The sequence below is a fragment of the Tachyglossus aculeatus genome, chromosome X1 (genome assembly GCF_015852505.1).
Source record: "Tachyglossus aculeatus isolate mTacAcu1 chromosome X1, mTacAcu1.pri, whole genome shotgun sequence".
In the NCBI taxonomy this organism is placed as follows: Eukaryota; Metazoa; Chordata; class Mammalia; order Monotremata; family Tachyglossidae; genus Tachyglossus; species Tachyglossus aculeatus.
Window position 1 is genome coordinate 21879397 of NC_052101.1, and position 15433 is coordinate 21894829.

Below are 15433 nucleotides of genomic sequence, written 5' to 3' on the forward strand. Positions count from 1 at the left end.
TTTAATGTGTTACCGAAAAAGTGACCTAGAAGTGGTTTAACAAGTCATTTTTCATTTGAAAAATGTTTTCTTATTAAGAAAGTTAACATCCAGTACTCTGCTAAAGAACTACTGACTACAGGAAACCTCACATTGCCCAAGAGAATATGTTTCCTGAGGCTTAAATTCCCCAAAGATGTTTGTACAGAATGCTACGTACCTGAGGCACTTTGGCATAGGCATCAATTAGAAAATGGGAAATAGTGTTTTCCTTGCTAATTCTTGGCTACTGAATCAGAGGTCCTGAAGGCTTTCTGTTTTACCGATGTTTTGCCGTTTACGAATGTAAATTTATGAATTAAAGTGGGTTGCCCCCAGAAAATCAGTCTCAAAATGGAGGGGCCCATCTTAGAGCACAAAATGGAACATGTTCCATCTGAGTTTCCCACTGTAGAGCACCATCACTAGGGAGTAGAGCATGGGGAAAAAAGAAATCCAATGCATTCTGAGACAACAGAAGATGAAAGCCAGGGGAAAGGAGTAGTCACCTTGAAAGTAGGGCTTCCTCTTCCTGCCGCAATGCCGGCAGGAGCGGGAGACAGAATCGAGGCGTGGGTTCCCTCCATTTCTGAGGGACATCATACCTAGAGAATAAAGGCAGTCAGATTATCCTTGACTCCTCTCTCTCATTCAACCCCTCTAGTCAATCTATCACTTAATCCTGCCAGTTCAGCCTTCATGACATCGCTAAAATCTGCCCTTTCCTCTCCATCAAACTGTTACCACGTTAATCCAAGCACTTATCCTATGCTGCCTGGAATACTATATCAGCCTCCTTGCCTCCTATCGCTCCCCTCTCCAGTCCATATTTCATTCTGTTGGCTGGATCATTTTCTACAAAAATGTTCAGTCCATGTTTCCCCACTGCTCAAGAACCTCCAGCGGTCACCCACCCACCTCTGCATCAAACAGAAACCCCTTACCAACGGCTTTAAAGCACTCAATCACCTTGCCCATTCCTACCTCACCTCGCTGTTCTCCTACCATCATCATCATCATCAATCGTATTTATTGAGCGTTTACTATGTGCAGAGCACTGTACTAAGCGCTTGGGAAGTACAAATTGGCAACATATAGAGACAGTCCCTACCCAACAGTGGGCTCACAGTCTAAAAGAGTGGGCTCACAGTCAAACCAGCCCGCATACTTCACTCCTCTATTGTCAACCTACACACTGTACCTTCATACTTCACTCCTCTATTGTCAACCTACACACTGTACCTTCATACTTCACTCCTCTATTGTCAACCTACACACTGTACCTTCATCTCAAGTATCTTGCCACTGACCTCTCTCCCACATCCTGCCTCTGGCCTGAAAATCCCTCCCTCTTCCCATCCAACAGACGATCACTCTCCCTACCTTCAAAGCCTTATTGAAGGCCCATCTCCTCCAAGAAGCCTTCCATGACTAAGCCCTCATTTCCTCTTTTCCCACTCCCTCTGTGTCACCCTGACTTGCTCTCTTTACTCACCCCTCCCTCGGTCCCATGGCACTTGCGTACATATTAGAACAATGCTTGGCACATAGTAAGCGCTTAACAAATACCATCATTATTATATCCATAGTTTATTTGTTTATATTAATGTTTTTCTCCCCCTCTAGATGGTAAACTCTTGTGGGCAGGGAATGTGTCTACCAACTCTGTTATATTGTAATAATAATAATGATGATGGCATTTATTAAGCACTTACTATGTGCAGAACACTGTTCTAAGCACTGGGGAGGTTACAAGGTGATCAGGTTGTCCCATGTGGGGCTCACAGTCTTAATCCCCATTTTACAGATGAGGGAACTGGGGCCCTGAGAAGTGAAGTGACTTGCCCAAAGTCACACAGCTGGCAAGTGGCAGAGCCGGGATTTGAACCCATGACCTCTGACTCCAAAGCCCGGGCTCTTTCCACTGAGCCACGCTGCTTCTCTCAAATGCTTAGTACAGTGCTCTGCACACGGTAAGTGCTCCATAAATATGATTGATGTTCCGGTAAATAATGAAAATGGGAATCAATAAAAAGATGGGTTGCCTACCAAGAGAGAAGCTTGGGACCAAGCTCCTCCAGTTGCTTGCTGGGTGATCTTGACTTGATTGTTGTGCCTCAATTTCCTCATCTGAAAAATGGGGATTCAATACCTGTTCTTCCTCCTACTTAGACTGAATACCCCATGTGGGACAGGGACTCCTCTGTCTTGTATCTACCCCAGTGCTCAGTACAGTGCCTGACATAATGCCTAACAGATACCACAATTGTAATCATCAGTATTATTATTAGTAATAATAATAATGATGGTATTTGTTAAGCACCTATTATGTGCCAAGCACTGTTCTAAGCTCTGGATAATAAGGCCACCACCCAACCGCTAGGATAGAACTGAGCACTTTCGGTAGATCTTAACTTGGCTTGCCCACTTGTCTCTATGTCCCTCTAGATGGTAAGCTCACTGTGGGCAGGGAACATGTCTACCAACTCTGTTGTACTCTCCCAATCACTTAATAATTGTGTTCTGCACACAGTGGGTGCTTAATAAATATGACTGATTGATCGATTGCTCTTGGAGTTTGTTGATAGTAATAATAATAATAATTATGGTATATAAGTGCTTACTATGTGCCAGGCACTGTACTAAGTGCTGGGGTGGATACAAGCAAATTGGGTGGGAAGTGAAGTGACTTGCTCAAGGTCACCCAGCAGACTCGTGGAGGATCCGGGATTAGAACCCATGACCTTCTGACGCCACCATGCCACGCTGCTTCTCAAGGAGCTAAGTATTACCATTCCAAGCTCAGCTCTGTGATTCAGGCAGCCCAGTGTTTTTTCTCCTACAGTGTCCACTGGCTTTACCCGTGTCTATGGGACTGCTGCTTTCCTAGACATGCTCACAGTAAGTGCTCAGTAAATAGCATTGATTGATGTAGCCCCATGATGGTTTCACGTCATTCAAGATGCCCTAGGGTGTCTATTTATTTTATTTTGTTAATATGTTTGGTTTTGCTCTCAGTCTCCCCCTTCTAGACTGTGGGCCCACTGTTGGGTAGGGACTGTCTCTATATGTTGCCAATTTGTACTTCCCAAGCGCTTAGTACAGTGCTCTGCACACAGTAAGTGCTCAATAAATACGATTGATTGATTGATTGATTGATTGCCCATGCAGGCTACTAATCACAGACAGTGGGCAGGAAATATGTCCTTGTTGGAGAAGGCATCTATTAATGAAATGAGAAGTAGTGTGGCTCAGTGGATGGCGCATAGGTCCCGGGAGTCAGAGGATCCGGGTTCTAACCTCGGCTCCGCTACTTGTCAGTCAGGAAATCGGTCGTATTTATCGAGTGCTTACTGTGTGCAGGGCACTGTAATAAGTGCTTGGGAAAGTACAATATAATGGACACATTCCCTGCCCACGACAATCTTTCAGTCTAGAGGCTGTGTGACCTTCACTTCTCTGTGCCTCAGGTTACCTCGTCTGTAAAATGGGGATTACCTGTGTTGGAGAGGGACTGTATCCAGCCAATTATGTTGTGCAGAGCACTGTACTAAGCACTTGCAAAAGTATAATACAACTGAGTTGAGGCCTTCCCAGACTAAGCCCCCCTTTTCCTCTGCTCCCCCTCCCCTCCTCATCGCTCTGACTAGCTCCCTTTCCTCTACCTTCCACCCCACCCCATAGCACTTGTGTATACATGTGCATATTTATAATTATAATTCTATTTATTTCTATTAATGATGTGTGTATATCTATAATTCTAATTATTTATAATGATGCTACTGCTGCTTGCTAACTTGGTTTAATGTCTGTCTCCCCCCTTCTAGACTGTGAGCCCATTGTGGGCAAGGATTGTCTGTATTTGTTGCTGAATTGTACTATCTACCCCAGCACTTACTACAGTGTCTACCTAATCCATTCCCCTTCTAGACTGTAAGCTCATTGTTGTCAGGGATCGTGTCTACCAAATCTATTCCCGAGCGCTTAGTCCGGTGCTCTGCACACAGTAAGTGCTCCACAAATACAACTGAAGAAAATGATGATGACGGTTTCCTCACAATGTCCCGTCTGCCCTTCCTCTCTCCACCCTGAGGATTACAACTGTACGCTTGACATGGAGACTTCGACTAGATTTAATTTTCAAACGTTTCACAATTTTCTCATACAAATTAATGAGTACAGGAAGCAGACCAAACACACATTTCAATTTTACAAGCCCCAGAATATAATAACAATGAGAGGACAGACGAACTAGAAACTAACCTTGCCTTTCAATATAAAGTAACAGCATGGGAACTCTGCCATTGTTAAAATCCCACTCAGAGTTCACAGGACATGGAGGAATCCTCTCACAACATCAAGTGAAGGACCTAGGTGCCGAGACCCCTAACTTGATGCTCGGCCGACTAACCAGGTCAGGGTGGTCCAACGGACGGCCTGAAGCCAGTTGGGTCCAGGAAGGGGTGTAGCCTATTTTTCAGGGAGGTCCTGAAGTTCAAACTCTTCTAGGAAATCATTTTCTACTTCGTAACATTAATGTATTGGTTTTTCCCACTAAAAAGGACTTAATTAGAGAGTGGTCTTTTTGGGTGACTTCAGAAGAGGAGGAGCTGGTCTGCTCTTCACTCTTTTCTGTCCACCCAAGCAGCCCTCCCACCCATATCGTATCCTGGCTAGACTATTGTACTGGTATTTTATTTTGTTAGTATGTTTGGTTTTGTTCTCTGTCTCCCCCTTCTAGACTGTGAGCCCGCTGTTGGGTAGGGACTGTCTCTACGTGTTGCCAACTTGTACTTCCCAAGCGCTTAGTACAGTGCTCTGCACACAGTAAGTGCTCAATAAATACGATTGATAGATTGATTGGTCTCCTCGCTAGTCTCCTTCTCAGGTCTCACTGTCTCCCTCATCTCCAGTCCCTACTTCTACTCTGCCACCTAGATTGTTTTTCTTAATCTTTATTTTGCCTGCTTCTTGCTGCCGTAGCTACCTATATTTATTTGTTGCTGAACTGTCCTTCCAAGCGCTTAGTACAGTGCTCTGCACACCGTAAGCACTCAATAAATTACAATCGAATGAATGAAACTCCTTAGATTGTAAGTTCCTTGTGGGCAGGGATCACGTCTACCAACTCATTCATTCATTCAATCATATTTATTGAGCGCTGTGTGCAGAGCACTGTATTAAGCACTTGGGAAGTACAATTCAGCAACAAACAGAGACAACCCTTGCCCACAACAGGCTCACAGTCTAGAAGGGGGGAGACAGATATTAAAATAAGTTAACAAGCAGCAGTAGCATCATTATAAATAATTAGAATTATAGATATACACACATCATTAATAGAAATAAATAGAATTATAATTATAAATATGCACATATATACACAAGTGCTGTGGGGCGGGGTGGGAGGTAGAGGGGAGGAAGCTAGTCAGGGCGATAGGGAGGGGAGGGGGAGCAGAGGAAAAGGGGGGCTTAGTCTGGGAAGGCCTCAACTCTGTTGTATTATAGTTTTGCAAGTGCTTAGTACAGTGCTCTGCACAAAGGAAGTGCTCAATAAACACCACTGAATGATTGATAGGTGATGATAATAATAATAATAATAATGGTATTTGTTAAGCATTTACTATGTACCAGGAACTGTGCTAATCACTGGCGTGGATACAAGCAAATTGGATTGAACACAGTCCCTGCCTTGCATGGGGCTCGCAGTCTTAATCCCCATTTTACAGATGAAGGAACTGAGGCCCAATGAACTGAGGTGACTTGCCCAAGGTCACACAGCAGACAGGTGGCAGAGCCCGGATTAGAACCCAGGTCCTCTGATTCCTAGGCCAGGGCTCTTTCCACTAGGTCACGTTGCTTCTGGTGGGCGCTCAAAGTAGAGTTAAATGAATACTAAAGGAGCTCCCAGGAGCTCAAGGAACACTACTGATCACAGGCTGGATTGAGAGCGGGTTCCCCTCTAGACTGTAAGCTCATTCTGGGAAGGGAACATGACTGCTAACTCTTGTATTTTACTCTCCCAAGTGCTTAGTTCAGTACTCTGCACATAGTGAGGGCTCAATAAATAGTATTGATTGATCATTTCCATGAAGGTGGGCACCAAATCAAAGAAATTCCAAAGCAGTGAACTGGGTCTTCCTCCCTGCCACTCTTTCCCTACCAAAAAAACCACGTCAGATGCATCAAAAGGTAGAGATAATGTTTCGATCTATAACTGTTAACCTAGCCATATAAAAATCTCTGACCCAGTTTTATGACTTGCGTTGTATTTTTAAATAATTTTGTAGTAATATACTATGTACATATATAAAATGTGTACATCCTCTATATATGTAGAGGAGAGAAGGGAGGAGAGAGTTGTCCTCTGAATTTGAAGATGATCCTGCTGATAGGTGAAAAAGTCTCAGTGGGGAGAGAAAAGGGGCAAGTTTGGAAGCTATGGATGGGGCAGGGGATGTGGGTCACAAGTGCCATTCTCTCATTCATTCATTCATTCATTCAAATGGATTTATTGGGCACTTACTGTGTGCAGAACACTGTACTAAGCATTTGGGAGAGTACATTATAACAATAAACAGACACATTCCTTGCCTACAGCGAGCTTACAATCAGAAGATTCCAGGTTCTTCTCCTGGCTGGCTCGACTCGGGGAACATTGATTTCTTTTAGACTGTGAGCCCACTGTTGGGTAGGGACTGTCTCTATATGTTGCCAACTTGTACTTCCCAAGCGCTTAGTACAGTGCTCTGCACACAGTAAGCGCTCAATAAATACGATTGATGATGATGATGATGGAGTAGGAATCAGAGCCTGCCATCGCTTTTCACCCTAGGACGACGTTCCAGCGTGGCTTAGTGGAAAGCGCACCGGCTTGGAAGTCAGAGGTCGTGTGTTCTAATCCCAGATCCACCACTTATCAGCTGTGTGACTTTGGGCAAGTGACTTCACTTCTCTGTGCCTCAGTTACCTCATCTGGAAAATGGGGATGAAGACTGTGAGCCCCACGTGGGACAACCTGATTACCTTGTATCTACCCCAGTGCTTAGAACACTGCTTGGCACATAGTAAGTGCTTAACAAATACCATCATTATTATTAATTATTATTATAGATCCCAATGGCTTTCCCTTCGGGGCCTAAGGGGCGACCCCGGTCCGGAGAGCAAGGAAGGGGTCCAGGGCCCAGAGCCCATCTGGGGACTGCGGACCCCTGGCCATTCAGACTTGTAAATCTGCTTTTATGAAGTGTGCACACACCTGACTCCTTGCATCCCTCCTGGGGAACCTCTTCGGGCTAAGGCATTTGAACGCCATATGCTAAGGAAATCCTAGTGATTCCAGGGTGGATGGAAAGCCTCCTTGGAAGGGTCTGACCTACTCTGTGGAAGGTCGCCTCTGGGGGGCAAGGAGGGATCAGTGTGGGGGTCCCATAGCAGCTTGGCCTAGTGGGTAGAGCACGGGGCTGGAAGTCAGAAGGACCTGGGTTCTAATCCCACCTCCACCACTTACCTCCTGTGTGACCCTGGGCAAATCACTTTACTTCTCTGCACCTCACTTACATCATCTGTAAACTGGGGATTAAGGCTGGGAGCCCCATACGCGAAGCAGCGTGGCTCAGTGGAAAGAGCCGGGGCTTTGGAGTCAGAGGTCATGGGTTCAAATCCTGGCTCCGCCAATTATCGGCTATGTGACTTTGGGCAAGTCACTTCACTTCTCTGGGCCTCAGTTCCCTCATCTGTAAAATGGGGATGAAGACTGTGAGCCTCAAGTGGGACAACCTGATCACCTTGTAACCTACCCAGCGCTTAGAACAGTGCTTTGTACATAGTAAGAGCTTAATAAATGCCATTATTATTATTATTATTATTATTATATGGGACATGGACTGTGTCCAACCTGATTCACTTGTATCTACCCCAGCACTTAGTACAGTGCCTGGTACGTAGAAAGCACTTAACAAATACCATTACAAAAGAAATTGAACTCTCTGCCTTATCAGAGAAGAAGCTTCATTTCCTACGTGGTCTGGAGCTGTTAATGGCAGAAAAGAGGGCCAGGCAGCTCTTGGTGGCTCTCTGAAAAATTTCCTTTCCAGTGGAATAGCACCGTTTTGTCAGCCTTGACTTTGTTGGGAAAAGAATTGGTTTATATTTGGTAATAAGGATGGGCCGAGCTCTCAGTCGTAAAGAAAGGAGGAGTTCTTTGGAAGCAGAACCTGTGAAATGCTGGTGGTTTGGGCAGTCCCTGATAACCTTTCATCCTTGCCATTTGTGTTCTCACTGGAGTTGGGGTGGATGCATTTGGTAATAGGACAAGGAGGGGCTCCTCACAAGGAGATCATTTTCCTTTGAGTCTGGTTTTTTGTCACCCACCTAAATATAATTCGAACTCTTGTCAGGCTCCGGGAACACGTTTATCATTTTGTTGAGGAGCTGTGTGGCCTAGTAGAAAGAGTACAGGACTGGGAATCAGGAGACCAATCCCAGCTCTGTCGCTTGCCTTCTTCGAGAGTCACTTAAGCTTCTAAGAACTTCAGTTTCCTCATCTGTAAAATGGGGATTAAACGTCAATTCTTCCTCCCTCTTAGACTGTGAGCCCCTATGAGATAAGGATTGTGTCCGATCTAGTTGCATTTTTACTATATCTACCCCAGGCCTTATCACAGTGCTTGGCGCATTGTAAAATTTTAACAAATATTACAACTATTATTGTTGTTGTTGTTGTTGTTGAAGGGACTTTGGGCAAATCGTTTCACTTCTCTGGGCCTCAGTTAATTCATCTGTAAAATGGGGATTAAGACTGTGAGCCTCATGTGGGACAGGGACTGTGTCCAACCTGATTACCTTGTATCTACCCCAGTGCTTAGAACAGTGCTTGGCACATGATAAGTGCTTAACAAATACCCACATTATTATTATCTGTTTAGTAATTTTGCCATTACAGTTTAATTCATTGCATACTGAGGGGATGCTCCCAAGTTTTATTTCCTTTTCTACATAAATCATGCCAAAGAGCTTCCTTATTGGTGTTGGAATATGATTCATTGTTTTTTGTTTTTTAAGTGGTATTTGTTAAGTGCTTACCATGTGCCAGGCAATATACTAAGCGCTAGGGTAGATAGAAGCTAATTAGATTGGATACATTCCATGTCCCACATGGGACTCCTAGTCTCAATCCTCATTTTATTGATGAGATAACAGAGGCACAGAGAAGTTAAGTGACTTGTCCAAGGTCACCCAGCAAAGCAAATGGTAAAGCTGGGATCAGAATCGAGCCCTCTGGCTCTCAGGCCCGCACTCTAACCACTAAGCCACGCTGCTTCTTCTAAGCGTCGTTCGCACTGTTCACATAATCATGATGCATTGACTGAACATTCAGCATGCCCAGAGTTTAGAGCAGAGTTGCTAGACAATATCCTTGCAATCAAATGAGAAAGTACTCCCATAGAAATAGACCTGCTGGGAAAGTGGATTTAGTTTGCCAGAAATTTTCATTTACTTGGTGATTTTTTTTTTCAACCCATTATCATCCCTTGACTCCACTAATGGATCTGAGTTAATCTTGGAGAGGGATTGGAGTGAGAAAAGGCAGTTGTCCTGGTGAAGGGAAAGAGGAAAAATAAAGCAAAGATCTCTCTAAACTGTAAACTCATTGTGGGTAGGAAATGTGTCATATTGTCGTGCTGTGCTCCCCCAAGTGCTTAGTACAGTGACCTGCATACAGTAAGTGCTCAATAAATATGACTGATTGATTGATCAGCATCATTATCAAACCTTGAAATTTCAAGTCACCAGTAACAAATAAATTTTGGGTCGACTAATGGGAGAAAATTCAATCTGGTCACTTTTTCAGAGAAGTAGCGTGGCTTAGTGGGAAGAGCCCAGGCTTGGGAGTCAGAGGTCATGGGTTCTAATCCCGGTTCCACCACTTATCAGCTGTGTGACTTTGGGCAAGTCACTTAACTTCTCTCTGCCTCAGTTGCCTCATCTGTAAAATGGAGATTAAGTCTGTAAGTCCCATGTGGGACAACCCAATTACCTTGTATCTACCTCAGCGCTTAGAACAGTGTTTGGCACATAGTAAGTGCTTAACTAATACCAACGTTATTATTATTTTTCAAAAATATACTTAGACCGTGAGCCTCATATGTGATAGGGACTGTGTCTCATCTGATCAGCTTGTTATCTACCCCAGTGGTTAATACAGTGCTTGGCATATAGTAAGCGCTTAACAAATGCCACAGTTCTTAATATGACCCAACTCTGCTTGGCTACTGCTACCACTGCCCAATTGCCACAGTCTCCTAGGCCCTGTGAACTTTGTTTCCTAGCCCCAGGATTGAAATGGTGATGCCATCTATGTACTTATCTGTGATTTATTTATATTTACATCCCTGTCCCCCTCAAGATGGTAAGCTCATTGTGAGCAGGGAATGTATCTGTTTATTGCTATATAGTACTCTCCCAAGTGCTTAGTACAGCTCGTTGTGGGAAGGGAATGTGTCTGTTTATTGCTATATGTCTCCCAAGCTCTTAATACAGTGCTCTGCACACCATCAGTGCTCAATAAATATGGTTGACTGACTGACTGACTCAATGCTTGAGCGGAGAGTCAAGGTGATGTTGTTAGAGGTAGGGAACATGGGCCAAGATGATGAAGGAAGGAAGTCAGTGGTATTTATTGAGTGCTTACTGTGTGCAGAGCACCGTACAAAGCGTTTGGAGAGCACGATATAACAATAAACAGGCACATTCCTTACCCACCACAAGTTGACAGTCCTAGAGAGGGAGACAGACATTAATATAAATTAATAGTACGATTTATGATCTTATTTCTGGTTAGTAAGCAGCATCGGCGAAAAGATACAGAAATGAAGCACTTCAGAAGCTTTGAATACTTGATATTTTTAAGTGGTATTTGTTAAGCGCTTACTTCGTGCCAGGCACGGCATTAAGCCTTGGGGTAGACATGAGCTAAGTAGGCTGACACTGTCCCATGTGGAACCCGCGGTCTTAATCCCTATTTTTCAGATGAGGCACAGAGTAATTAAATGACTTGCTCAAGGTCACACAATCGACAAGTGAAGGAGCTGGGTAGGGACCGTCTCTATATGTTGCCAACTTGTACTTCCCAAGCGCTTAGTACAGTGCTCTGCACACAGTAAGTGCTCAATAAATATGATTGAATGAATGAATGAACACAGGTTCTCTGACTCCCAGGACAGGGCTCTTTCCACTAGGACACACTGCTTCAATCTGGGACTTGGGATTTAGAATTTTCGATAGTTGGGAAGAAAAAAAGGTTTTGAGTTTGATTCAGTAGTCATGAATTTGACTCAGTAGTCACTGTGAACTACTGATATGTGAATAAATCTATTTCCTTCACGCAAATCCACAGCAACGTGGGTGAAACGGCAGAAAATCAAATTCACTTGATTCATCTCAACACATCCCGTTGCGTTCAATATTAAAGCATGTGAGCAACCCAGGAAAGATATGTTTCAGTTATAATCCTGTAAATAGATAAGTGCATGATGATCTATTTGCGAGTTATCACGAAAGTGTGGATCAAACTAACAAGACAGACCGGAGGATCTTGGATTCAGCTTCAGTTGATAAATCAGGGATGAGAGATAGGTAGTGTTCAAAGATGGATGTGCGAAGGACAATTTATTCTGTAATTGGAAAGGAAGGGAGAGAGTCAAACAAGAATATATTACATGAGTTGAAGGAACAAGGAAAGATAAGTGTTGGCTAAAAATCAGAATGGATTAAATACAGGGGAAGAAGTTAATGATGAAAAAGAACTTTGCCAAATAGGTAGATAGAGACTAGGAGGAAAGAACTGACCTTTTAGTTAGAGTGACAAAGATGGATATTAATGAGATTTCTAATTGTTGGAGAGGTGAACTCGTTCTTAAAACGCTTTTAGCCAGAGCATCAAAGAAAATAATTTAGAGCAATTATTTCAGTGAAATCCTGCCAAACACCTCCCTTCTTCTTCCCCCACTGTGTGGTTTACCAAGATAAAGTGTAACAGTCATCCTGCTTACAAAGGCTCTTGTGTTCAATTTGGGTTTCTTAATTCTTTTATCAGAGTTTTGACTGCGAAAATTCTGCATTTAGAGCAAAACCCGAACATTTTCTTAAACTAAATCCCCTTAGGTGATAGCTGATGGCCTACTTATCATGTTTCTAGGGGAGGCACTCTCTGCTCAAATTATGGGACCTATGGAATTCTAGAAATTCCTGAGTCTAAACCACCCAATCGATCAATCAATCGATCATATTTATCTTACTGTGTACAGAGCCCTGTACTAAGTGGCAGTACAATATAACAGAGTCAGTCGACTTCTTGGCCTCACAAGTCTCTGCTCTTCAATCAACCACTCAAGCAATCAATCATATTTATTGAGCACTTGTGTGCAGATTTGGTAGACATGTTCTCTGCCCACAAGGAGCTTAAAGCCCAGAGGGATATACCAACTTTTGTTACATTGTACTCTCCCAAGTGCTTAGTACAGTGTTCTGCAAAGAGTAAACACTCAATAAGTGATGGAAGGATTGATTGGATCTTACTGGTAGTGTTAGTCTCCCCTTCCCCAAATAATATTCTTCTTGAAGATGGGGCACCATTGAGAGGCCAGATAGAATGGATTTCAAAACCTTAAACTGAAAAAAATATTTGAATTTCTGAGGGGGGAAGATAATGTAGTCAGTTCTGTTGTAAGGCGGGTGTTCTTTAGTATAGTTGCTATGCTTCTTTAAGCTCTAGTGGTTTATTCGTTTCCTCTACTTTCCATCTTGTGTACTTTCTAAGCACTTAGTAGAGTGAGTTGCATTTAGGTGCTCAATACATATCTTTCCCTGTGCCAGTCAATTTGCCATTTTAGCCTGTAGATTCTGGGTGCTCAAGTTACATACAATAAATACATGCAAGTTACGTGTTAGAGAAGCAGCGTGGCTCAGTGGAAAGAGCCCGGGCTTGGGAGTCGGAAATCATGGGTTCAAATCCTGGCTCCTCCACTTATCAGCTGTGTGACTTTGGGCAAATCACATAACTTCTCTGTGCCTCAGTTTCCTCATCTGTAAAATGTCGATGAAGACGGTGAGCCCCACGTAGGACAACCTTGATTACCTTGTATCCCCCCGCAGTGCTTAGAACAGGGCTTGGCACATTTGTTAAGCGCTTAACAAATACCAACATTATTATTATTATGTAATAAATACTACTGAATGAATGAATGGATGCAATCTTTAAGAGACATTCAAGAAAGCAACCCTTTGAAAGCTCAAAAGAGAGTGTTTCCTTTATAATGAATGATCAGAATCCAAACTTAAAATCTTGTATCTATCAATATGTTTCAATGATGAGAACACTTAATGCATATTTTTCTTCACCCACTTAACACAACATCATTTCCACTTGATTTTCGAGATCAAAGAAGCAGCATGCTCTAGTAGAGATCACAAGAGTCTGGAAGTCAGGAGACATAAATAATAATAATGATTGTGGTATTTGTTAGGTATCACACACCATACTAAGCACCGGGGTAGATAGATACAGACTAGTTCGGTTGGACGCAGTTCCTGTTTTTCCTGGGGCTCACAATCTAAGTAGGAGGGAGAATTCCCATTTTACAGATGAGGAAACCACGGCGCAGAGAAGGTATGTGACTTGCCCAAGGTCACACAGCAGGCAAGTGGCAGAACTGGAGTTAGAATCCAAATCCTTTGATTCCCAGGCCTGTGCCCTTTTCATAGGGCACTCTTTGTCCCCTGGCAATCCCTACGGCTTCCCTGAGTCATCCCAAGAGATGGCAACGTGGGCAGCCAGGAGATGAGGAGATGAAAACACCTGAAATACTGTTTGTCATTCAGGCAAGATATGCCAATGTCAGGATACCTGCAGTGAGCCAGAAGGCAAGACTAGGTGCCAGGCTCCTTAGGGTTATAAGACCACAGTATTGTCAGCTGGGTTACATCAATGATCCGTTCAGTTTAGGATTATGTTTCTGACTGTGGCCACTGGATCAATCAATCAATCCATGGTATTTTTATTATTATTATAATTGTTACTAATAATGATTGTGCCGTTTGTTAAGAATTTGCTATGTGCCAAGCACTGTTCTAAGCACTGGGGAAGATTCAAGACAGTCAGATCCCACATGGAGCTCTCCGTCTAAATAGGAGGGAGAACAGGTTTTGAATCCCCATTTTACAGATGGTAACTAAGTCCCAGAGAAAGGAAGTGACTTGCCCAAGGTCACAGGGCAGAGAAAGTGGTGGAGGTGGAATTAGAACCCAAGTTCTCACTCTCAAAACTGTACTCTTTCCAGTAGGCCACATTGCTTCTCAATGAATTTATTGAGTGCTTATTGTGTGTGCAGAGCACTGAACTAAGTGCTTGGGAGAATACAATGCGATAGAGTTGGTAGACACCTTCCCTGCCCTCAAAGGAGCTTATTCATTCATTCAATCGTATTTATTGAGCACTTACTGTGTGCAGAGCACTATACGAAGCGCTTGGGAAGTACAAGTCGGCAACATATAGAGACAGTCCCTACCCAATAACGGGCTCACAGTCTAGAAGGGGGAGACAGACAGCGAAACAAAACATGTAGACAGGTGTCAAAATCATCAGAACAGATAGAATTTTGGCTATATGCACATCATTAACAAAATAAATAGAATAGTAAATATGTACAAGTAAAATAAATAGAGTAATAAATCTGTACAAATATATACAAGTGCTGTGGGGAGGGGAAGGAGGTAGGGCCTGGGGGATGGGGAGGAGGAGAGGAAAAAGGGGGCTTCATCACTCTCCCCACCTTTAAATCCTTATTAATCAATCAGTGGTATTTTTTTAAGTGCTAACTATGGGCAGAGCACTGTACTAAGGCTTGGGTGAGTACAATAACATAGAATTAGAAGACACATTACCTGCCCCTAATGAGCTTACTGTCTTATTAAAATCACATCTCCTCCATGAGGCCTTCCCCTGTTTAGCTATCTTTTTTCTCCTACTCATTTTCCCTTCTGTATTGCCTTGGGTCTTTCCCCTTTAAGGACTTGGTATCGATCCCGCCTTCAGCTTCCCAGCACTATGTACGTATCCATAATTAATTCTGGAGGGGGATAATTATCAGAGGAACAGTGTGGGGGCTGCCTTTCTTTACATCCACGCTTATAGAAAGAGATGTCATTTCTAGCATACTTAACTTTCCCTCCTAATGATGAATTATAGGCCTTCAGTCCAAGAATTTCTCCAAATCATAGCTGCTTCCTCTACATTTTTTTTTAATGGCATTTGTTAAGTGCTTACCATGAGCCAGGCACAGTTCTAATTTCTGAGATAGATCCAAGCTAACCCAGGTTGGACACAGTCCATGTCCCACATGGGGCTCAGTCTTAA